We start from the raw sequence: 23819 nt of genomic DNA, 5'->3' as shown, positions 1-23819 counted from the left end.
TAACTGCCCCTAATGCATTAGCTTCCCGTAAGCTTGTATCACAAAAAGCTGGTGGGCTAAGGGCCACAGAAACAAGACTCTCGGCTTTTAGTTCTGAGAAGGAAGTTGGTGGTTAAAGGGTGTGATGGTCAGCCAAGTGGAAACAGAGGGAAACAGTTCCTGATGCTATCCTCACCTAAAGCCAAAGCCAAATTTGGTTGCAAGTCTATCATTGCCCCAAGTTGTATTTTCGATTAGCTTATTTCAGTAGAATAAAATGTAAGGTCAGTCTGATGAAGGTTAAATAAGGACCAGGAAAGAAAAACTGAAAAAGAAAGAAAAGAAGCCACATCACCCTCCCTATGGGGAATGAGGACGAAAGGGGCATTTGTCCATTCCTTGAAGCCCTCGCATCCAGCTCCCTAAGCTGGAGGGAAGCACTCTGCAGCTTGCCACGCTGATGGCACTCTTCAATCCTTAGCTGCCAGACCTGTGTCAGGAAAAGCAGGTGCAGTGAGCACGCCATTTCTTCCTTTTCTAGACACAGCTCTGTCCAGCGTGGGAAATTCAGTTTTAATAAGTAACCCACCCCTAGCCACTTTACTTAGCAGCCTCTTTAGCCATAAAGTGTGTAGATTTTACTTCTGGAAGAATAAAGCTAAATAATATGAAGATGTTCTTTTAGGGTCAAAGCTCAAATAGTACTGAAGAGGATAGTTTTAGTTGACTCAAGACTTGTTTCATATGTGCTCCTTTTTTTTTTTATGAATGTTAGTTCCTACCATATATGTCCATGGATAATGATTCTTGATCTTTTGAATGCTTCTACTTCATGGAGTTGCTTTTCATCAAATTCTTCTTCATTTTATAAGGTAACATCTCTTTTGATTATTGTGAGTCTTCTTATGTATGTTTTATAGTATTCCTAGACATATGAGGGTAGGTGCGATATATAAAGAGAAAGGCCCAAGTTGATACTACTAGTAAAGTGTGTATATCTCCATGTTTGGGATCAATTTCTAGTAGTTGGCTACCTAGAGAAATTCCCCACATTGACAGTGCCAGCTCTGTCTTGGTGAGGCTTCACAGAGTCCTGTACACAGCTTTATCATATCTCTGTCCAGTGATTCCTCACACCATATCACAGGATCAGATGATGTGTTCTCTAGACCCCCTTTCAATTGGAATAGTCTATGAGTGAGAGAGCTAATCAGGGCTCTCCAGAGGTACATGAGCAAACAGACTATGTGTACTTACGTGTGTGTGATACATACATGTAAATATGCATGTGTGTCTTTATATATACAGCTGTTTGTAGTATGAACACATGACTCAATGGACCTTTAAAAAAAAACCTGTAACTTAGAGATTATGAGCTCCAGTCTACAGTTGATGTTTAACACTGTTAACAAATGTTCCAAGGCCCCTCAGAGAGTAATAGCAGAAACCTGTCCTCTGCCCTGCCCCAGGCTGTTTCCTGGTATAAAACACTTTGCACAAAATATTCAACCACATTATCTCATCTTCCTCTTCTTGAAACAGAGGAAATTGCCCCTGTCCTCCCCATTCTAATTGCTTCCCAGAACTGCCATAAGGACAAGACACAAATACATATAACAAGGTTTGTATTTCTACACGTGTTCATGATTCTCAGGCACATTTACATTGTTTACCACTATGCAAATATACATGCTATTGTTAACCAAACTCTGCTAGGACCTTCTGACAGAAAGAAACACTATGGTTTTCAAGAGCAATGTTCCACAGAATAACATAGAATTGCTAACCTTCAAGGCTCCTTTCTAAATCTAAAATTAATATAGGTAAAGACTTACCCTGCATCTGATGTTGCACCAAGTGCCTTCCATACCTTCTCTCCTTGGAGGCTCAGAGGAAGTCTCAGCTGTACATCATTACCCTATTTAAAGATGTGAAGATGTAAAAGCAGGGCTGGAGAGATGGCTTAGCAGTTAAGGTGCTTGCCTGCAAAGCCAAAAGACCCAGGTATGATTCCCCAGGACCCACATAAGCCAGATGCACAAGGTGGTGCAGGTATCTGGAATTCATTTGCCCAGGCTGAAGCCTCTGACGCACCCATTCCCTTTCTATCTTTCTCTCTTTCTCTCTCCCAAACACATAAAATAAAAGTTTTTTTTTTTTTTTTAAGAATGTGAAAGCAGATGCATGATGAGACTTACCTGGGCTGGGGTGCACAGTTCAGTGGTGTGACAGCATATACAAAGCCCATGTTCAATCCTTAGCACCTAAACTTGAGTAGACTCTCCCCAAACAAGACTCCAACATGAGACTTTTAAACATTGCAGTCTACAAACTCCTAATGCTGACATGGTAGTTATTAATATGCTATCCCTCTTCTAGAGACTGAGAGGCTCATTGGGAAGGTCGAATTCCATTTTGTATAAACCAAAATGCACACAAATTAAGAACTAGGTTCATCAAGGGGGAGTTTCAGTTTTGGTTGAAAGATTGCAATTCTCTTCACAAAAATCTTACCACTCATTCCACCTTTCCTTCTTTTATTTGAAAACGTAATGCTGACAACAATTTATCATTATGTCTTTATTATTCTTAGACACAAAATGAGTCATATTTATTAATGAATTTTCTTTTTCATTGACAATTATTTCCCTATTTGGATATAGACAGCCCAGGTTTATTAAGGTATTCCTTGTTAATAATCAGATCTATAATATAAGCATCTACAATTTTCTGAATATAAAATAGGAAAATATTGATACAATACTAGAAATGCTTCTGCTTAAATAACCATATTTAACTTCCTAGATTTTTACATTAATTGATAAATTCAAAATATCAATTGAATATTGGGGTGTGGTCACACAAGCTTATAATCCTAGCACTTGGGAGACTGAAGCAGGAGGAATGTAATTTTCAGGCCAACCTAGACCAGGCTTCACTTATATATTGAAATCCTCTCTTTTTCTTTCTTTTATACTTACCTGAAAGTGTTAAAAACATGATATTTCTCTCACAATCTTATCTGGTATAAGTGGTGTGCACACAAATGCATGTGTCCTTTGTCAGTTAATGGCAGGTATACATTCTTAGGAACACCTTATAAGCTATTTCATCCATTATACAAACAACATAAAGGATCGAAACTTAGATGGTTACATACCTAGGCTATGTGGTCTCACCTACTATATATCAGACAATGTGGTATATCCACTGCCAAGGACATGAAAACCAGTATATCCTTTTGCTTTACTAAATCTATTAAACCTTTCTTCAAAAAAATTTTTACCTTATCCCACTGTAACTCTTCTACTTTGTGAGGTTTTTGACTGTGTTAACACAACTTAAGGTATAAATACTTGTAGTTTTACCCAAATGTTCTCTTTATAGTCTATTAGCTTTCTTCTATTTAAAATTTTTTAACTTTTTCCAAAAGAATTCAAACACAAATATTTGTATTTGTTTTTTGTTTTTTAAAAAAATCAAGTAACCAGCCTAGGCCCACAGAGAGTCAAAATCATCACTCTCACTCTCTTCTACCACCATGCCTTGTCCCACGACAAGACCCTCAGGTGCTGGACTTTACAGCTAAAATGTCCACAAAGCCTGTATGTTGAAGGCTTGTCCTCAGCCCACGGCACTACTAGTAACTTTATGTGAAAGAGGAAAAGAGGTGATGTGGAACCTATAGGAAGTGGGACCCAGTAGTAGAAAGTCTTGTCATCAGGGTTGTGAGGGACATGCCTTCGGAAGGAATCTGGGGACCTTGGCTCCTTCTTCTCACTCTTAGCTGCTACCACCACAAGGCCAAGAGTGTCCTCTCCATGCACTCCCACCATGATGTTCTGTGCCACCACAGACCCCAAGCAACTAGGGAAAGTGATCATGGACAGAAGCCTCTGAAGCCATGAGCCAAAATAAGCCTTTTTATTGGTAAAGTTGATTGTCTTGAGAATTCAGTCACAGTGTTAGAAAGGTAACTAATGCAATGAGCAGTAACACATGTGGAGTCATCATCTATGTTGCACCTCTTTCAGATGCCTCCAGAAAGACCTTCCTGGGGCAGTTCAACATATGACTTCTCTGACAGATGAAGAATATTCTACACAACTTCAACACATGTCTTCTCTAACAGATGAAGGATATTCTACACAAGACTTCAACACATGACTTCCTTAATACATGAAGGATGTTCTAAAGTAATGTCAGAAGGTCTAGCATAGTAAATAGTCACAGTCCGTTATTACCTAGTGTTATACACTGTACCCAGTTGTATGTCAGCTTACATGTGAGTAGCAGTGCTGGCTTTATTTGTTTGTTTGTTTCACCAGCATTCCCTCAAAGCCCTCAACAATCATCTACATCATACTACCCCTGAACATCATACTACAAGGCCACAATGGCTATGGTATCATTTGCCAAAAGGAATCTTCGAGGACCGCCATTGTCCACTGGTCCATTGCTTACTGAAATGTGGCTGCCGGTCACATGAGTCTTGCTTTGACTTCACTTTTTCTCGTGCCTCTGGCCATGTCAGAACAACCTCTCTAATTGTCAAAACTCACTCAGATAAAAAGATAATTACATGGTTTAGAAGATTATGGGCCTGGAAAGACGGCTTAGCACTTAAGCTCTTGCCTGTGAAGACTAAGGACCATGGTTGGAGGCTCGATTCCCCAGGACCCATGTAAGCCAGATGCACAAGGTGACACATGCATCTGGAGTTTATTTGCAGTGGCTGGAGGCCCTGGCCCACCCATTCTCTATCTATCTGCCTCTTTCTATCTGTCTGTTGCTCTCAAATAAATAAATAAAAATAAAAATAAATGAAAATGTATTTAAATAATGACTGGGATTAAAAACTTTAAAAAAAAAAAAGAAAAAGAAAAAGAAAAAGATATGTGGACTGGAGGAATGGCTTAGTGGTTAAGGTATTTGCCTGCAAAGCCAAAGGACCCAGGTTCAATTCCACAGGACCCACGTTAGCCAGATGCACAAGGGGGAACACGCATCTGGAGTTCATTTGCAGTGGCCAGAGGCCCTGGCATGCCCATTTTCTCTCCCTCTCTCCCTCCCTTCCTCCCTCCCTCCCTGTCTCTTTCTCTGTCAAATAAAATAAAATAAAATATTTAAAGAATATTATATGATAACTCATCAAGAAGTTATCTGAAATATTTATTGGAATTATTTTCTTTACAGTAAATGGAATAGATAATGATATATGCAAATGTGTGTGTGAATTGTTATAATGCAACTTATTATTGTGTATTAGAACTAAAAATTAATTTGAAAAAATGTGAATGCTGCGGCTGGAGAGAGGGCTCAGTGATTAAGGTAGTTGCCTGGAAAGCCTAAGAGCCAGGTTTGATTTCCCAGTGCACACATAAAACCGTATGCACAAGGGGACACATGCATCTGGAGTGTTTTTAGTGGCTTGAGGCCTTGGCACTCATTCTCTCTATATACATTTCTGTCTCTTTCTCTCTTAAATAAATTAATTTTTTTTTAAAAAAAGCATGTCTTATCAATAAAAAGCATACAGAGAGCAGACTCCACCAAGATTAAAGTTCTAATGATCCATATTTTCAAATATTTCCAAAAGAAAATTATCATACTTGATAGCTAGATTCCTTTTTCCAAAATTGTTCTTTTATAAAAATCAGTATTATTTTGTGAATTATTAATGTAAATCATTACTTCTTAAAAAACTAAGAAGACAGTAAGACCTCTAAATTTGAGAACATGCATTTAACACCAGAATGACTACCCAAAGGCTCAAAAGGGTTAATACATGTGAGATTTTCAGTCAGGCTTGAAGGACAGGGACAATACAACCTTCCCTTTGCTGACAGTAGTTTTAGGTATAGCCTAGATGTTACATAAGCTCTAGAGTTTTCATTTAATCTTACAATTATGTGATATTAAAGTGTCACTCCAATGTAAGGAAATCAAATGCAATTGAATACAGGGAAAGTGTGGGGTTTTGTTTGGTCAACTGAACACTAGATGGCTCTAGCTACAAAACCAATTCATTTTCAAAAGTCTAAAACCCTGGGCTGTGCTACCCAGAAAACAGATGGATTCTAGCCCAATCAACCAAGCTCTATTATCTCCATTATCGTGTAGACATTAAGAACAGCACCAAGAGTTTACATTTGATCTGTTATTAAATTCCAAAAGAGCAAGCATATATCCTGGAATTCTAATCTTGCAGATTAAACTCAAGATGCTGTATTGGCAGATCCTTACATCTAATATATCTAGTCTCTTTATAATTATTTCACTCTATACTTATAATAGTCTATTATTTTCAGGTTATTTTAACATACATGAAGTCATCTGACCATATTAATAATCTGTGAGGAAGGTCCTCAATAAAGGTCAAGATACTGAGACTGAGAAAAGGGGGGAAAAAAAAAAAGTTCAAGGCTACACATCTCAAAGCTAACACTGTTGAGAATCCAGTGTCCTCAATCCTGAATCTTCAGCCTTTGTATGTAATAGGCTAGGAATTAAACAACCCTCTTTTTAAAAAATAATTAAGTATTTATTTATTTTCAAGCAGAGAGGGATGGAAGAAAGACAAAGAGAATGGGCATGCCAGGCCCTCCAGTGGCTGAAAATGGACTGAAGATGCATACATTGCTTTACACGTCTGGATTTAGGTGTTTACTGGGGAATGGAACTCCGGTCATTAGGCTAGGCAGGTGAGCACCTTAATGGCTGAACCATCTCTCCAGCCTAGAAACAAGCCTCTTGCTCTACCCAGTACATCTAGCAAAGCACTTCCACTTTTTAGAATGTTCCCTACTAGTTAATGATATACCCACACCCACCTACCAAACATTTAAAAACAGAATGTCAAATTCCTAGAAAGCTAAAATCAATGAAGAAATATTTAGGAGAAAAGAGGATGCTGGCAGTGAAAGAAATATATTATAGTCGATGATATTTGGCTTGTTGATCATATTTTAAAATGTTTTCCAAAGCTTTTTGTTTTATATTATCCAGAAAAAAATAATTGTGATCTTAACCTAAATATAATCTGAGAGTAAGAGCAGGATTAAAACCCGTAATTGGAACAATCTAGCTGGGTGGCACGTGAGCGCTTCCTCCAACACATCTGTTATCCCTGGCATGCATTTGCTAGAAACTGGTATGCACTGCAATGAAAAATATAAGTAAATCATGGCTTCTTTGTGCTTGAGAATTTAAAACTAAAGGTAGACTAGGAATTCCAACGTGTCTTTAATCCTCCCTTTGCTATAAATATAAATTGATATCTTCCCTAATATCTTACTACAGAAGGATTGTTTGTTTTGTGTTTTCCTATAGACACAAATGTCCTCTTAGGTTGGCTTCTGTGAAAAGACACTCCACATATTAGAACTGAAGCCAGCGATTTCATGGCAGTTGTTTATACCCCACCAGCCCAAATTAGAAGAGTTCTAATGTATTAGGGTTAATGTATTGGGATTTCTAATGTAGCTCATGCTGGACAAGTTAGAATGTAGACTTTAGAGTTTTGAAAATACCATTTCTCTCTTCCGTAGGAAACATTACTACTGAGATATCAGGTAATGAACAACAGCAGAGGCTCTTACATAAGACTAAGAGCTGGATCCCCCTTAAAATCTCAATGAGCACTTTGTAATAAAAGAAATGTTTTCTCCAACTTAATATGGCCTGAATTGACCTACCTGGTTATGTAAATGCTTTGTGTATTTTCTATTAGTAAACAGAATTTATCTACATACTTGACCTAAAACACCACACTTCACTCCATGTAACACAATAATAGAAAGAAGTGGGAAACAATGAAACATTCTCTTCATTACCTTAGATTTAATATCATGCTGGCATAGCAACTAATAATAATAATAATGCCATAAAGAACAACTTAGTTACCTAACTTGTAACTAATTTTATTTTAAAAACATATAAATTAATAAAATAGCTTCAATATAATATCTATCCCAATGATTTTTACATTTTCATTTGTAAACAAGAAAGAAAAGATTTTTAGATTCTGTTTTAGCTGCAGTGACCCAATTGTCTGGTCAAAGGGCTGTATGGATGCAAGAGACGGGGTAAGTTAAAGTTTAACTCCCGTGAATTGTAAACCAAACCCAAAGCCAGTGAACCTTTGGAGTTTGATATGATGATTAGACCATAACCAGAGGGGCACGCTGAATTTGTCATAATCAAGGAACCTTTTCCGGGTGGTGATCTCTGAAATTACTCAGGTATGGTCCATGTATTTTGTGTTTTCTGTTTCAACTGTGTGGTGGTATCCGTGCGAATGCATGCAAACAGCTTTTACTCTCTTCTGCTATTCAGCCTAACCCAAAGAATTGTCAAGTTTGTTTTTAAACTAACAAAATGAACTGCAAACAAGGTGTTGGAATGATAAAATCTCAAACTGAGAAGAATACCATTATTTGCTCTTTGATGTAAGTCGTTTCCTTTTCCACAGCTTAAAAAAAAAAGTAGGTCTTCACTGCTGTCAGGTTAAGAGTGGGGCTCATGTTCTGCAAACTTTATTTACTTCTAGCCAGACATGAGAAAGTTCGGTGGTTGAGTTCCTGTGCTGGCTATAGAAACCTGAGAACTGAAATGTAATTAATAAAAGATATACTTTTACCATCCTGGAAAATTTTAGGTTCTTTGCATTGGTCATAATTTCTATCATACTTGAGACTCTCTATAGTTAATTATCTTCTGTACTCTACCTCCATAAAAACAAACAAGGTGAATTTTTTTCCATTTCCTCTGCCTTTACACAGCTAGCCAAAATAATGTCTGAAGCTATTAGCAAGAAACAAAACAACTATGGAAAAGGACTGGTTTTGAGTGAGTTAAATCTCAACCTTGGGGTGGCTAATTATTAGATCACTTTCACACTTTGATAATAGCTCAGTGGATCCACATTATCTTTTTGTTCCCTCCTAAAACATAGCTCACAACCAAAACATTATGGTTCTAAAGAAGAAATCAATCAAGATATTTAACAGGAATATCCTATCCCTACCAGCAATCTCCTAAACTCTGACAGGAACACCTTTGCTTCATGATTACCAAAGGAGCTCCAAGAACAGGTCCCAAGTCAGCAAATTTCTTACAGTAATTTTTGTAGACATTATCAGCTTGGTAGTATTATTCGCACATTGCATGGAGACAATTTTTTTGCAAAATATGCATTACTAAACTCCATGTACTATAACATAGGAGCATCAAAAATGAGTTGGTCTAGTCTGCAACATTTTATTATAATGTTCTAGGAGGCAGCCTGTAATGGTACTATAGGTTTGGAAATAAAAATAAAATGCCTTAGTTGTAAAAGCAATGAGGGATTTTCCTGCTAAGTACAGAGAAGTAGTCATATTCATTTCTTCTGAAGGACAATATTTGCTGGAATCGCAGTGATATTTCCCATTTCTGATCATGTATATTGCTTGGTAATTTTGCTGTTCTAATTTACTATGTATTGAGTTTAAGGGAAACGAGAAGAGAGTTGACAACAAAAAGAGTAAGTTGTTATGGGAAAATAGTATATAGAATGACATAATGGTTAGAAAATCACTGGTAGTTATTTCCAACTGGGCTAATACCAAGTTAATCTTGTGATGTTTCAAATATCAACACTTTCTGAGAAAGTTATTTATGCAAGTAAAAGCAGGTCTTCTTTCTGCACGAGTGTTGCCCATTATAACACTGTTCACATAAGCATAGTATTATCAAGTACATTTCTAAACACTGTAAATGTGCTCATGTTAATCATAGAGCAGCCATATATGGACAACAATATGACCAGACTGAAGAACAGACAAGTCCCTCACTTAGCAGGTGGCACAGCCAGGTTCCCTAGCCAGGTGGTCTGACTCCAGAGCACAAACATGTATTGCACTCACAGTTACTGGGGATTTACCATGTGTACAGGTAGGACCATTCATAGTGCATACCTGCTAGAGAAGGCAATGCTTTCTTTCCTAACCTTATTTTACCAGAGAATATCTTCTTCCAGGAATGTTTATTAATGCCATTCAGAATTGATATTCTTTTATTAAAAAGGTTTTACTTTTATTTATTTGAGAGAGAAGGGCCTCTAGCCATTGCAAACGAACTCCAGATGCATGTGCCATCATATGCAGCTGGCTTATGTGGGAACTAGAGAATCAAACCTGGGTCCTTAAGCTTCACAGGCATGTCTCTTAACTGCTAAGCCATCTCTCCAGCCCAGAATTGCTAGTCTTCAAAACAGATATTGAGAATGAGAAAAATCTTTTATAGCCCATGTCCAATATCAATTGAAATCGTCACTTTTGAAATCACTGTAGTCAAACACTTCTAAGAAATCATACATTCTCATCATTGTCAATCTCCCATAAGCCATGCCCAATTTAGGGGCTTTTAAAATTAATTATAGCAAGAATGCTGGACTTTTCTACTGACACAGCTAGGTTGGAACTCCTGTTTCCCAATCCCCTTAGGCTTATGAATTTGTGCCATATTGCTTGACTTCCCTGAAGCTCATATTCCTCAAATGTGAAGGAGGTATGAGTTCTACCTCACAGGATTTTGCAACAATTGAATGAAATAAAGCAAAATATATAAGCACAGTCCTTGGTGCTAAGGAATTTGGTTAAACCATCTTTTCTTTCCATTCCTCTACTGCTCAGACTTACTCCCTAGTTCTTCTTTCTGAAAGCCATTCCATTAGAATAAAGAACTGTATAAATAAAGACATTGATTAATCACAGATCCTATTCCACTCATTCAGAGAGAATATATAATTCTTCATTTGGAAAAAAAATCAGTCACAACATACTTAGTTTAGAGAATATTGTGCAAAGCTACCAGTACAATGCCCAGCACCCTTTTTATTCCAGCCCACAGGACACTGATACAGTGAAGTTTATTTCTTCACACGGTCAGTTGGTGCTGAAACCTTTTCAGTATCTATCTTTTCAAATCCTGCCATCCCTTCAAAAGCCGGGTAGTACTTTGGGTACTATTACACAATGACTTTCAAGACCACATGTCAGAATGACTCAATACGTTCAAACAAGACAGTATTGATCGACAGGATAAACACCATTTTATCTTATTCATGGAAATGGTAACTAGGAGCCTCTCGAGTGCAGATCCAACAGTACGAACTCCCCCAGGAAAGGCAGCTGGAAAGGAAGCCTTGCTCTTATGATGACCATCTGTATTAAACATCGAAATCCCATCTGCTCCTTGGTCTGAAACTACAGATCCAGTCAGTTATCATTAACAAATATTTACTGCCAATTGGATCTAGAAAGCTGGTTTATAATTTTCTGCTATCAAACCTATTCCAGCCATGCTAGCCACTTTTAACACTATTTAGATTTCTTAACTTAATGCACTAAAATTTTGTGTTGAATATTTTTTGGTGAGAATGAGTAAAAGATTAAAATGCAGTTATCCCTTGGATGTGATTGGTGATAGGGCCTCCTGTGGGAACCTGAGCCCTGCATATTTTGTGCCCTCCACACACGTTCACTCAGCTCTAGGCTACTTATACTGCTTTGTCCAATTTCAGCACTATTAAGAAGTTTTATACTGTGTTGCTGGTGGAATATTATTCAAGATAAAAGCACGCATATGTTTGGTATAGATGTGTTTCTTTTCAAACATTTTAAATCTGTGGTTGGCTGAAATCTATTGACAAGGAAACCACAAATTCAGAGAGCCAAGTGTACTTCCTTTTGTTAAAAAAAATTATTGTCTTCACGAAGATATGTTATGTCTTCAGCTCTCTATTTTGATTTATTGAAAGATATAAAAGCTTTTTCTATATGGATTTACACATGGAAATTTATGTGCATTGATACTAGCAATCATATAAAAACATTTCTCAGGTTTGCTTTTTTTCTATATGGATTGTTTTCTGGTGAAATTAAGAGGAAAGAGGTGCCCTGATTTTTGCAGTACATGTCTAATAAGAATTACCACATGACAACTTGACTAGACTGAATGTCTAAGTAAACAAATTTGTTTATAATTCTATAAAATCCCACTTACTTTCAATTATATAGTAATTTCTTCCCTTCTTCCAGCAATTAGAAAATAATCAGTTTGGGGATGCTCAACTGATTTAAAGAACATCAGGTTTAAATGCAGAATTAACTGCACTAGGACCTTATTCCACTATCCTAGTTTATAAAAGGGTTTCATAGAGAAGAATTTAAATGGACCTTAATGTCAAATTTTTTTCAGGTTCAATTTATTCCAGTGGTGCAAATCTAGTTAATTGGAACAAAATTTCACCTACTATCTTTGTATAATATAGTAGTGATGACTTCAACTATTCTACTGGACATTAACTGGCTTGTTGATCAATTTAGAGGCTAAATGGAATAACAGAAAAAGAGACATAAGGGCCCACATAAATGTGAGAGAAAAACCAGTCCCAAATAGGTCCCCAAAGAAAACAGCCTTAAAAAGAATTAAACTAGTCCACACACTATCAAAACAGTGAAAGAAATGAATGAACAGGGGATTGTAAAGTCTCCTAACAGACTATTCGGGGACTAGCAAAGCATTATATACAAATGCAATGATTTTCATTTTTAACAGGTTTAACAATCTTCTGTTTAAATGTTTTACTTGGTTTCTGCATAATGCAGCTGGGGCCTATAGCATAAACAGGTTTATTAGATGTACTCACACCATATTGCCTCTCATTATTTTTACTGGAAGTCAGAAATCAAAATCTGATGCCACAGGGGAACTCTGTTGGCACACATTGATGTCTGCCATTTTCATTTCTGAAGATAGTGAACATCCCCTCATCATTCAGACACCAACAAGTACTGGCCCTCCATAATTATGATAACCTTGACATTCTCATATTGCTTCTGTCACATGCTAGGCATATTGGTGAAATAATTTAACCCTTCTATATAATATGTCATTTTTTTTAACCAATAAAGAAACTAAGGCTTACAAATATGGAAAAAGCTTCCCAGGTTCACAGACTAATAAGTAGAGAAAGCAGGAGTGAATTGCAGCTGTGTGGCACAAGTCACCCTACAAGCCAAAGGCAAATGGAACACTGAAAACACTGGGACTTGGAAGTAGCAGGAAATTGAGAACATATAGCACAATGAAGATCATGAGAGAAAATGCATTTCTTTTTAAAAATCAAGGTACAAGACCATAACCCTCAAGTGCTCCCTTGACTGTTCCCACTACTGAGCACATCTCAAATTCAGCTTGATTCTCTCTACAAAATACTGGGAGAAAGGTAAACACGACCACCGTGCTTAACAGCATGGTCCCTGCATTAAGTCCCACCTTCTTCTCTATGCCCAGACCTACAATCGGACTCAACCAGAGACTCAGTTACAAGACACATAATTTGTGACTTGGAGACTTGGAGGAAGAAATATGCACAGGCTTTGGCTCCAAGAGTGGTAATAGGACCAGCCACAGCAGTATCACTAAAACCACAAAAGCAATTGTACTAAAGGACTTGGCTGCCTTCCACCCAAATGCTGTTAATGTCTGAAAGGAGTGGACATAATATCTCCCATATGAAGCATACATCTTTCCCTCCCTGGGAAGAATACTGGGCTCCATGTCTGTTAAGGAAGTATTGTATGAGATCAACCTAATTTTGGAATTGAACTATGTTCCCATATGTGGTAGTTTGATTCAGGTGTCCCCCATAAACTTAGGTGTTCTGAATGTTAGGTTCCCAGCTAATGGAGGTTTGGGAATTAATGCCTCCTAGAGGCAGTGTATTGTTGGGGGCAGGTTTGTGGATATTAGAGCCAGTTTCCCCTTTCCAGCGTTTGGCACACTCTCCTGTTCCTGTTGACCACCTTATGATGGCCAGAGGGTGATGTCTGCCCTCTGCTCACGCCATCATTTTCCCTGCCATCATGGAGCTTCCCCTCGAGTTTGTAAACCAAAATAAACCTTTTTTTCCCACAAGCTGCTTTTGGTCAGATGATTTCTTCCAGCAATGTGAACCTGACTGCAACGCAGTGTTACAGCCCCACCAAGCTGAGTAGAGTGATCATTTAGCATAATAATGAGCATGCTTTCAAAAGCTCCTGTAAAACAAAATAAAATTAACTGAGAGGCAGAGTGTGAGTTCTAGGGACACTCCAGATCTCATCACAGATGAACAAACCTGGCAAAGCCTTTGGGAATGATTGGACAGTAAGTGGCCAATGATAACAAGGGGTAGCATAAGGGACGTGAAGCATGTATCTGCCTAAAGAATTAACTTATTAAAACATTTTGGTTTGTTACTAAGGTCATCTACATCTTGCATGTACCAGACACTAATCCTCTCATGTAACTTGCTTAGTGTAACAAGCACTTAATACAGGTGCACTGGCATACCAGAATCACACAGAGAATACCACTGTGTGGCTCCTTAATACAATATAAAGAAAAAAAAATCTATATTGTCTAGAAATTCACCTTTGTCTTTCAGAAACAAGCCATAAAGGCAAATATTTCCTATAATACCCCTTTATCTCAGAATTGAGGAGAATTCTCTAAAGTCCAGTAATACATAGTGCTGGTATGGCAGAGGGAAACATCATGTTAATTCAGAAGATTCTAGAACCAGAATGCCCAGGCTGAAATCCTGGCCCAGCCACATACTACTATATGACTTTGAGCCAATAACTTAACTTCTGTTAAGGTCAGGATTGTATTATAGAGTATACCAGAAATTACATATGAGTTGCATAAAGTACTACCAAGCAAATATGCACCAACTTTTGCTATTGCGGTCATAATTCTCATCACTTTTTTCAAAATATTTTTATTTTTTATTTGTGAGAGACAATGACAGAGAGAGGGTATGGGTGCACCAGGGTCTCAAAGGAATTCCAGACACATGTGCCACTTCAGGCATCTTGTTTTATGTGAGAACTGAGGAATGGAACCCAGGCTGTCCATATTTGCAAACAAGGGCTGAAGAAATGGCTTAGTGATTAAGGCATTTGCCCGAGAAACCAAAAGACCCAGGTTCAGTTCCCCAGGACCCACATAAGCCAGATGCACAAGGTTGGTGGAACCTGTGTCTGGAGTTTGTTTGCAGTGGCTAGAGGCTCTGGCACACCCATTCTCTCTCTGTGTCTCTCTACATATAGATAGATAGATGAGGATAGATAGATAGGTAGATAGTTATGTAGATGTAAGATAGATAGATAGATCAATCTGCCTCTCTCAATCAAATAAGTTAAAAATAATTAGAAAAAAATTTTAAATTACAAAACATTGAAAACAATATCCTTTGACCACTGAGTATCTGTCCAGCCCTTCTCATCACAATTCTATGCTGATAAAATGGTGCTTTAAAAATTGCCATTCCCTGTTGAAATTTCAGATGCATCAAGTAACTTGTCAAATCATGACATTATAATAAAATTTGCCAACAATTATGAAAGGGGAAACAAAGTTGAGAGATAGGCCTTGTGATGAAAATGCTAGTAGTTTTTAGATGGGAATAAGGTATAAAAAAATTTAATGATTTCTAACACAGGTTTGCAAGTGCAAGCATGCAGGGGCCTCTCCTTGACTCTTCTGCAGGTTTTCCAAAAGGGAAACACTCCTTCTCACTGATAGGGCCTCCCGATTTTTTGGTCGAGAGCAATTTGAAAGAACCTGGGTAATTCTTAAAGTAAACAAGGTCGAAGAGTAACCTTCATACCATAGTGATAATACCTTCATAATTACAACTAAGAAAACTAAACACTCAAAGCCATTTCCAAAGCTTCAAGTGATTGTTGAAGAATGAGAGCTGTTAGGTGTGAGCACGATAAAACAAAAAAGAAAAAAAACAAACAACAAAAAAAAAAAAACACAGAAATAGAAATAGAATGTTATCCTGCCCCCATTTGGGGCCATTTGTTTGTGTAAGAGTGAGTGTCATGTATGTGAGAACAAGTGTGCATGTGCCATAGCACATAGGTCGGAAGATGACTTTCAGATCAGGCCTTACTTCCCTACTTCATGTGGAGGACGGGTTCCTTTCTATATATTCTCACTGTTTTTCCCAAGAAGTCCTTCTGTAATTACCTCCAATCCTGCCATCAGTGTGCTGGGATTACAGAAGCCCATCATGGCCTCCAGGTTTTTAACTGGAATCTTGGGTGCTTTGACTTGATTGGTAAGTACTTGATCCACTGGGCCATCCCCCCCTCCCCCAGCCCTGAGGCCATTATTTTCATTGTGTCAGATAATAGGATATAGCCCAGTCTAGGATGACACTATCATACTTACCATGAGTAATGAACAAAATAGTATATCATGGGTTCTGATAGAGTGTAACAAAACTGTAAAATTATTAAAACAGACAGAACTACTTTTGCTTGGAATGTTGAGGCCACATGAAATTTCCATTGAATAAAGTGAGTGAATAAAATATGGAGGGACAACCAAGAGCTCTGTGCCCAAGCCCGGAACTACAGAGAAGAATGCATGCCCTGCAGGAGGTGGTAGCTTTCTCTCCCTTTATTCTCATTCTATATTTCTGTAGTCATCATTCTGCTCTTTTTATATTTGTGCCTATTTCTAAGATGGTCTTTCTGACTCGCATCCTCTCAACAAAACTCATGAAGTCATCTTCCGGAAGTTCGCAGGGTCCTGGTAAAACTCTTCCATGCTGATCCCAGGGACTTCGTACTAAGATGAGAACACTCTATGGTGTGATATGGACTTTACCCTTTCCTGATGTACCAGCCTTCTCCATCATCACCCTCGCTCCCTTCCCATCTTGCCCCACAACTTGCCTGCAGCATACTAATCATACTCAATTTCTCAACCATCCATTCTTTTTACTCTCACCTCTTTTGCCTAGAGTCCTTCTCTCCCCTCTTCTCATCCTAGCTCTAAAATATTCTTTAACCTAATCTGAGTAAAATGCATATTGTTTCAATTAGTGATGTATAAACTTGGATGCGTTTGGTGAGTGATGAAACAGAGAAGTTACCACTAATTGACACAGTAATGAAATGTACAACCACTGAAAGTCTTTTGTCAGGAAAGCAACATGTTACAAATGACATCTAGGGAAATTAGCCAGTGTTATACTTTGAAGTTAAAAAAAGAGGCTAACTTAAAATAATAATATAGATATGAAGTGATAATAGCAGAGATCATAATTAGTGGCTAAAGAACAATATATCAGAATTTGTTGGCTGGCTAGACCTAAAGAACAAGATTTTAGTAAGAAAATTTACTAAATAAAATTGGAACATGTACAACCTAGATTTTTAAAGATGTGGGAGTACCTGACCTTTTGATGTGACATGGAGTCATTTCTGTCTTTCTACAAAGTTCAAGGACCATGCAATTATTAAAAAAAATCACAAAATATCTTATAATGTTAGATTTATGATTTTACATTAGACTGCATTCATATCTATCCTGGGGCAGATATGGCTCATTTCAATGATAGGTTGATCGTCATTGCAAGGGTCACATTAATATAGAGCTTGAGATAGATTTGGTAGGTTTTGTTCAAGGATCAAATGTATGCCATTCACCAATGATTGGCAGTCTTGCTAAGAACTGAGTTTTTATTTGATCTAGATGTTCAAACTCATGTGACTACACCAGAGACAGCAGCTAAATTCAAAAAAACGATTCAACAATGTGTATGTATGAGATAGAGACAGAAAGATACAGACGGACAGACAGAAATACCAAATCAAGAATGTATTAAAGTAGAACATATTAGTATATGCCTATAATTCTAGTCATCAGGATCCTGGGGCAGGAAGATCACAAATTTGAGTCCAGCCTGGGCTTTATGGTGAGACCCTATCTCAAAATACAAAACAAGGGGGCTGGAGAGATGGCTTAGCGGTTAAGCGCTTGCCTGTGAAGCCTAAGGACCCAGGTTCAAGGCTCGGTTCCCCAGGTCCCACGTTAGCCAGATGTGCAAGGGGGCGCACGCATCTGGAGTTCGTTTGCAGAGGCTGGAAGCCCTGGCACGCCCATTCTCTCTCTCTCCCTCTATCTGTCTTTCTCTCTGTGTCTGTCACTCTCAAATAAAAAAAAAAAATTAAAAAAAATACAAAACAAGGGCTGGAGAGATTTCTCCGTGGCTAAGGTACTTGCTTACAAAGCCTAATGACAACAGTTCAATTTCCCAGTACCTACGTAAAGCTAGATGCACAAAGTGGCACATGCACCTGGAGTTTGTTTACAGTGGTTAGAGGCCCTGGTGTGCTCCTTCTCTCTCTGCTGGCTATGGGCCATATGCCTTTAACCCCAGCATTTGAGCCACCAGGTAAGAGGGTCTCCGTGAGTTTGAAGCCAGCCTGAGACTCCAAAGTGAATTCCAGGGGAGCCTGGATCACATCAAGACCCTACCTCACAAAAAAAAAAAAAAAGAAGATCAAGTCTCTGTAATATGTCACACAAAAAAATTGTTTGTAGTCCTAATAAACATCTGCTTTGAGCTGAAAGACATATACATTGCATGTCATGATTAACTTTTAAACAATTTGTAAAGCCACTTTAAAAAAAACAAAAATTAAACATATATGGGATGAAATTCTACTCATCTTATTAAGCTATGTCATTCTAGAATTTCTATATTCTGCCAATGATCATTCCTACAAATCTTGAAGAAAGACATAGTACAAACAGGTTAGTATCAATTCTTAATGAAGATAACCGAATAGTCACCTGTAGTCTGGTCTTAAAGGTATTAGAACAACTAATCAGGAATATTCTCACAGATATATTCAGAACAACATTCAGTTGAATGTCCATGTGCCCTTTGGCCTGGTCAAATTGGCCCTGCATTTAACCATCACAGGGTAAACTTAAAGGAAGTAGAAAGCTACTCATATGGTCCAATTCTAAAGCTCTGTCACCTCCCCATCACCCACCCAGATCTCCCCTCCAGCCCACAGACACAACATATGCAGCTTCCATCTGCTGTTAAAAGTTTCCATGGGCTGGAGAGATGGCTTAGCGGTTAAGCGCTTGCCTGTGAAGCGTAAGGACCCCGGTTCAAGGCTCGATTCTCCAGGACCCATGTTAGCCAGATGCACAAGGGGGCGCACGCATCTGGAGTTCATTTCCAGGGGCTGGAAGCCCTGGCCCGCCTATTCTCTCTCTCTCTCTCTCTCTCTCTCTCTCTCTCTCTCTCTCTTTCTCTCTCTGTCTCTTTCTGTAGCTCTCAAATAAATAAAATAAACAAAAAAATTTTTAAAAAAAGTTTCCAAACTCTCTTGGGCTGGAGAGATGGCTTAGCGGTTAAGCGCTTGCCTGTGAAGCCTAAGGACCCTGGTTCGAGGCTCCATTCCCCAGGATCCACGTTAGCCAGATGCACAAGGGGGTGCATGCGTCTGGAGTTCGTTTGCAGTGGCTGGAAGCCCTGGCATGCTCATTCTCTCTCTGTCACTCTCAAATAAATAAATTAATTTAAAAAAAAAAAAGTTTCCAAACTCTCTTTTGGATTAAACCACTATCATTCATCTTTCAATCTTCAGTGCTAACAAGGGCAAGTCACGCATGAGTATACACACATATATGCTTACATAGGTTCTGTGCTTCATTGTTTCTATTTGTTTGATATAGCTTTCTGAGGCACTTTTGGCAATAGGCTAGCTATGGAAGGGAAGTGCAGTGAGATGGAAACAGTGCTGCCAACACTGGCCACCAGGACTTCCCAGGTCTGCCCCTCTCTCCCGAATCTACTCCCTATTCCTTCTCCCTTGCAGCTCTTGCTTCCCCTCTAAGCACAGAGCAGTAACAAGAAAAAAGTTTTATGCATATAGTCTCAGTGTAACACCTTCTGGATTGATCCTCATTGAGACTGAGGTGAATCCAAACAAGTTGTGGCAGATGTAGTAAGAATGAGAGTTTTTATCATAGTTCCAGGTCATTATTTCATTTCCAAGTAACAGGAATTTGGAAAGCATTTTACTTGCTTATAATGAGGGAAATGCACAGGAAAAAAAAATGATTAGGGGAAGTGTGGAATCGTTCTTCCACTTCTCCTAAAGCCTAGTTCCTAGGTATCCTTTATAGCCTTTTTCTTCTTTTCAATAAAAAAAAATTAATGTGTGTATCCATCCTACTTGACAAGTAGGATAAATTCAATAGTCTCAATTGTTTTGCTTGGACATATAACAAGTTTAATCAGGGGTCAAGTCAGCTATTCTAATGTCAGGTATTATCACCTAGGGAGTATTAAGCTATACTGTTTTCTGGGCCAAACTCCAGAGTTGAATTCCAGCAGTCAGAGGTCAAGAAGGCAGTCCCTGAGTACAGGTAGCTCTGATACGCCAGACAACACGTGTGTCTTTTCTGTGAAAGTACATGTCACATACATGTTCTCAACTGGTCAAACTAACGTTACTCTCCATTGGTCAGTGTGTACCAGTGGGAAAGATGTGTTATTAGTGGTATGAAGACAAAATCTTTTTTTTTTAATTAATTAATTAATTTATTTATTTGAGAGCGACAGACACAGAGAGAAAGACAGGTAGAGGGAGAGAGAGAGAATGGGCGAGCCAGGGCTTCCAGCCTCTGCAAATGAACTCCAGATGCATGCGCCCCCTTGTGCATCTGGCTAACATGGGACCTGGGGAACGGAGCCTCGAACCGGGGTCCTTAGGCTTCGCAGGCAAGCGCTTAACCACTAAGCCATCTCTCCAGCCCGCAAAATCTTTTTTAGCATACATATTGTATGTGTGTGTATCTACCTACATGTGTGGACACGTGTGTGGGGGATGCATGTGGAGACCAAAGGTCAATATCAGGTGTCTTCCACAGTTGCTTTCCACCTTACTTTTTCGAGACAGTGTGTCTCACTGAACCTGGAGTTCATCAATTTGAGTAGACTAGCTAGCCAGCAGCAAGCTTTGGGGTTTCCCTGTCTCCACTTATCCAGTGCTAGGATTACAGATACAAGCCACTTAGCCCTCGAAGTCACAGTTAAGGAATTTGTTCAAAGAGAACATTCCTTGTGTGGGCAGGCCACAGTAAGGTGGGTTCTGAGAGCATAACAGAAGCACAGCAAGGCAGAATTTAATTCTTGATAAACTTTAAGAACATCTGGAGTTAATACTTCCTTGTCTTGTCCTTCCTTATATAATTTCATTTCAAGTTAGATCTCAAGAATTTAAAGGGCATCTCATTGATACCTAAAAGACATTTTAAGGAAATAAATCTTAAAGTGCCTTTGAAACATGCCTCTTTAATACCCAGTTAATGAGACTATTCTAAATAGCAGAAGTGTTTCTAGCTGACTACAAGTTATAAAATCTTAAACAGATTTTTTTAAAAACAAAAATAAACCTTTCAGGCTATCTGAAGTTACCTTATCCTCAAATAAACAAGAAGAACTTTTTGATATCAGGATTATTTTGCAAGAATGATGATCTATTGGCTAGATAAGTATGTTTAATTTTCCCAAGCATTCTGGTAACTTGTGCCAGATTCCTGATTTTGACAGAATAAGAAAATAAATTAAAATGGGAAAACATGTCTTCCTTTCCTTTGTATATTTTTTTATTTATTTGAGAGCAATAGGCAGAAAGAGGGTCAAATATATAGAGAGAGAATCAGCACACTTGGGCCTCCAGCCACTGCAAATGAACTCCAGCTGCATGCGCCACCTTTTGCATCTGGCTTATGTGGGTCCTGGGGAATCAAGCCTTGAGCCAGGGTCCTTAGGCTTTACAGGCAAGCGTTTAACCACTAAGCCATCTCTGCAGCACCTCCTTTGTACATTTTTAAAATTTTATTTATTTAACTGACAATAGAGAGAGAAAGAGAAAGGATAAGCCAGTGCATTCAGCCACTGTAAATGAACTCCAGACACATGTGCCAGCTTGTGCATCTGGCTTACATAGGTTCTGGGGAATTGAACCTGGATCCTTTGACTTTGCAGGCAAACACCTTAACTGCTAAGGCATTTCTCCAGCCCTCCTTTGTACATTTTAATTCCCTAATTTAGTCTAGTTGTATGTACATATACATTCTCCCACATATGTAGATACACAAAATCATACATAAAGATTATAATACAATTACATGTTTATTATACATTGTTAATTCTCCTTGATAAACTCTTAAGTCAGTAGCTCCAAGTGTACATAATAGACAAAATACTATCTTTCTTTTTGTTTTAACTTTATTGCTAAAGATGAGCATATTTTGTGTTTTTCCTTTTGTGATCTGCTTATTCATATAACTTCTTTGCTTTTCTATTGGGTTATTTATCTTTTATAACTGATTTTTATGACTTATTTATGCTTTGGGGATGCCACTCTTTGACAGACACTTTGTGAATATTTTTTCTAAGTTTCTTGGATATGTCCACAGGTCTGATAATGCATACATACACAAAAGACTTTCAGAAATGGTGGGAATTTGTTATCATCAGGGAGACTATAGGAAGGGAGAGTATAGGAAAGGTCAGGATTGGGTTAGTATATGCATACATAGAAATGGGAGAGTTGCAGTGTAGTTAAATTCATAGAAAATAAAAATTAAAATATATTAGGGGAAAATACCACTGGAGGTAGTTTTGTTTTATTTATGGTGTTTTTGATACAATATATAAAAGTCTAGTTAATCATTTTTCTTTATAAAATAATGACCAAATTTAAATAATAATTTATAAGCTATTTTTATTACTTGGTACATTTCAGATATTGCTCCTGTATATTATTTAAATAATCATTTTTTAGATTCTTTGGTTAATCGCTTTTCTTTGTAAAATAATGATCAAATTTAAATCATAATTTATAAGATATGTTTATTACTTTGTACATTTCAGATATTGCTCCTGTATATTGTTTAAATAATCATTTTTCAGATTACCTCAGGGTACCAGAAGCTTATGATTTTTTTATTTTGGCTTTTCGAAATACCAAAAAAAAAAAAAGGAGGCTTATGATTTTTATACAGTGAAATATGTCTGTCTTTTCATTGTGGCTCTTAACCCAATTGTTTGGAAGAATCTTCTGGTAAGATCATTAGGATGTTCTCTTGTGTTTTCGAAGTCATATGGTTTTGAAAGTTGTCTATTTAATCCAGTTAGAACTTGGACATAGGCTACTGGTGATAGTTCAACTTCATCTTTCTCAGGTCATCCATACTCTGCCTATGATCTGAAATGGCATCTATTGGAAAATACCAATATCAACAAAACTGTGGGTCAAGGCTTTTATTCCATTCCATTGATTTCCCCCTTCGTGTGCCTGTTTTAGTTTCTGCTGGTTTGTTAGGTTGGTTTCAAATTATGCTATGCTTTCAGTACATGGCATTTGCTGCACATGCCAAATGAAGTACCAAATCATTTTGTCAAATTTCAAACTAATGGAATTGCAATAAAATAATAGTTTGAGAAGAATAGGTATCTTCCATCCAAATGTTTTATTGAGCCAGCCATTATGTCATTTAGTCAATTTTCATCATATTTTTTTTCATGTAAGTTTCAGGCATTTCTAATCAAGTTTAATCTTATTGCAGAAGTTTCTCTTCTGTTGTTCAGAATTTTTTCTGACATTTGTTTCTTCTTCCTGTTAGGGAACACTTATACTCATCCTTGTGGCATTCTTTGGTTAGTTGTAATTGTCTTAGATTATTTACTTGTTCTTAATAAGGACACATGATTATATCTCCTATATGTGATGCCCCTTTCCAATACAGGGATATTTTGTTCTGTTGTCACAAAGTGGGTGTTCAGTTTTATCAAGTGCTACGATGATGTTCGTTTATAGTGATGATCATGTATTTTTATCAGTGAAGCTAATTAAGGCAATATAATACCTGATGTTGACTAATCTTTATGTTCTAATAATGAACCCACCCTA

The 23819-nt window shown here is 37.8% G+C and overlaps 1 protein-coding gene across 4 annotated transcripts in view; it reads left to right on the top strand.

Annotated features, from left to right (window-relative positions):
• Window positions 1-8147: 8147 nt before the first annotated feature.
• Window positions 8148-23819, top strand: part of A1cf (APOBEC1 complementation factor) — a 77885-nt gene continuing 62213 nt past the window's right edge. For 2 of the 4 annotated variants that reach the window (XM_004653192.2, XM_004653191.2), the window contains exon 1: window positions 8148-8222. The gene's annotated coding sequence lies outside the window, so the exon portion shown is untranslated. The remainder of the gene's footprint in view (window positions 8223-23819) is intronic. The other 2 variants (XM_045161398.1, XM_045161391.1) reach the window with 2 other exon arrangements.

The sequence above is a fragment of the Jaculus jaculus genome, chromosome 1 (assembly GCF_020740685.1).
Source record: "Jaculus jaculus isolate mJacJac1 chromosome 1, mJacJac1.mat.Y.cur, whole genome shotgun sequence".
Classification (NCBI taxonomy): domain Eukaryota; kingdom Metazoa; phylum Chordata; class Mammalia; order Rodentia; family Dipodidae; genus Jaculus; species Jaculus jaculus.
Note: the sequence above shows the minus strand (reverse complement) of the source record. Positions and strands in the feature narration are given on the sequence as shown.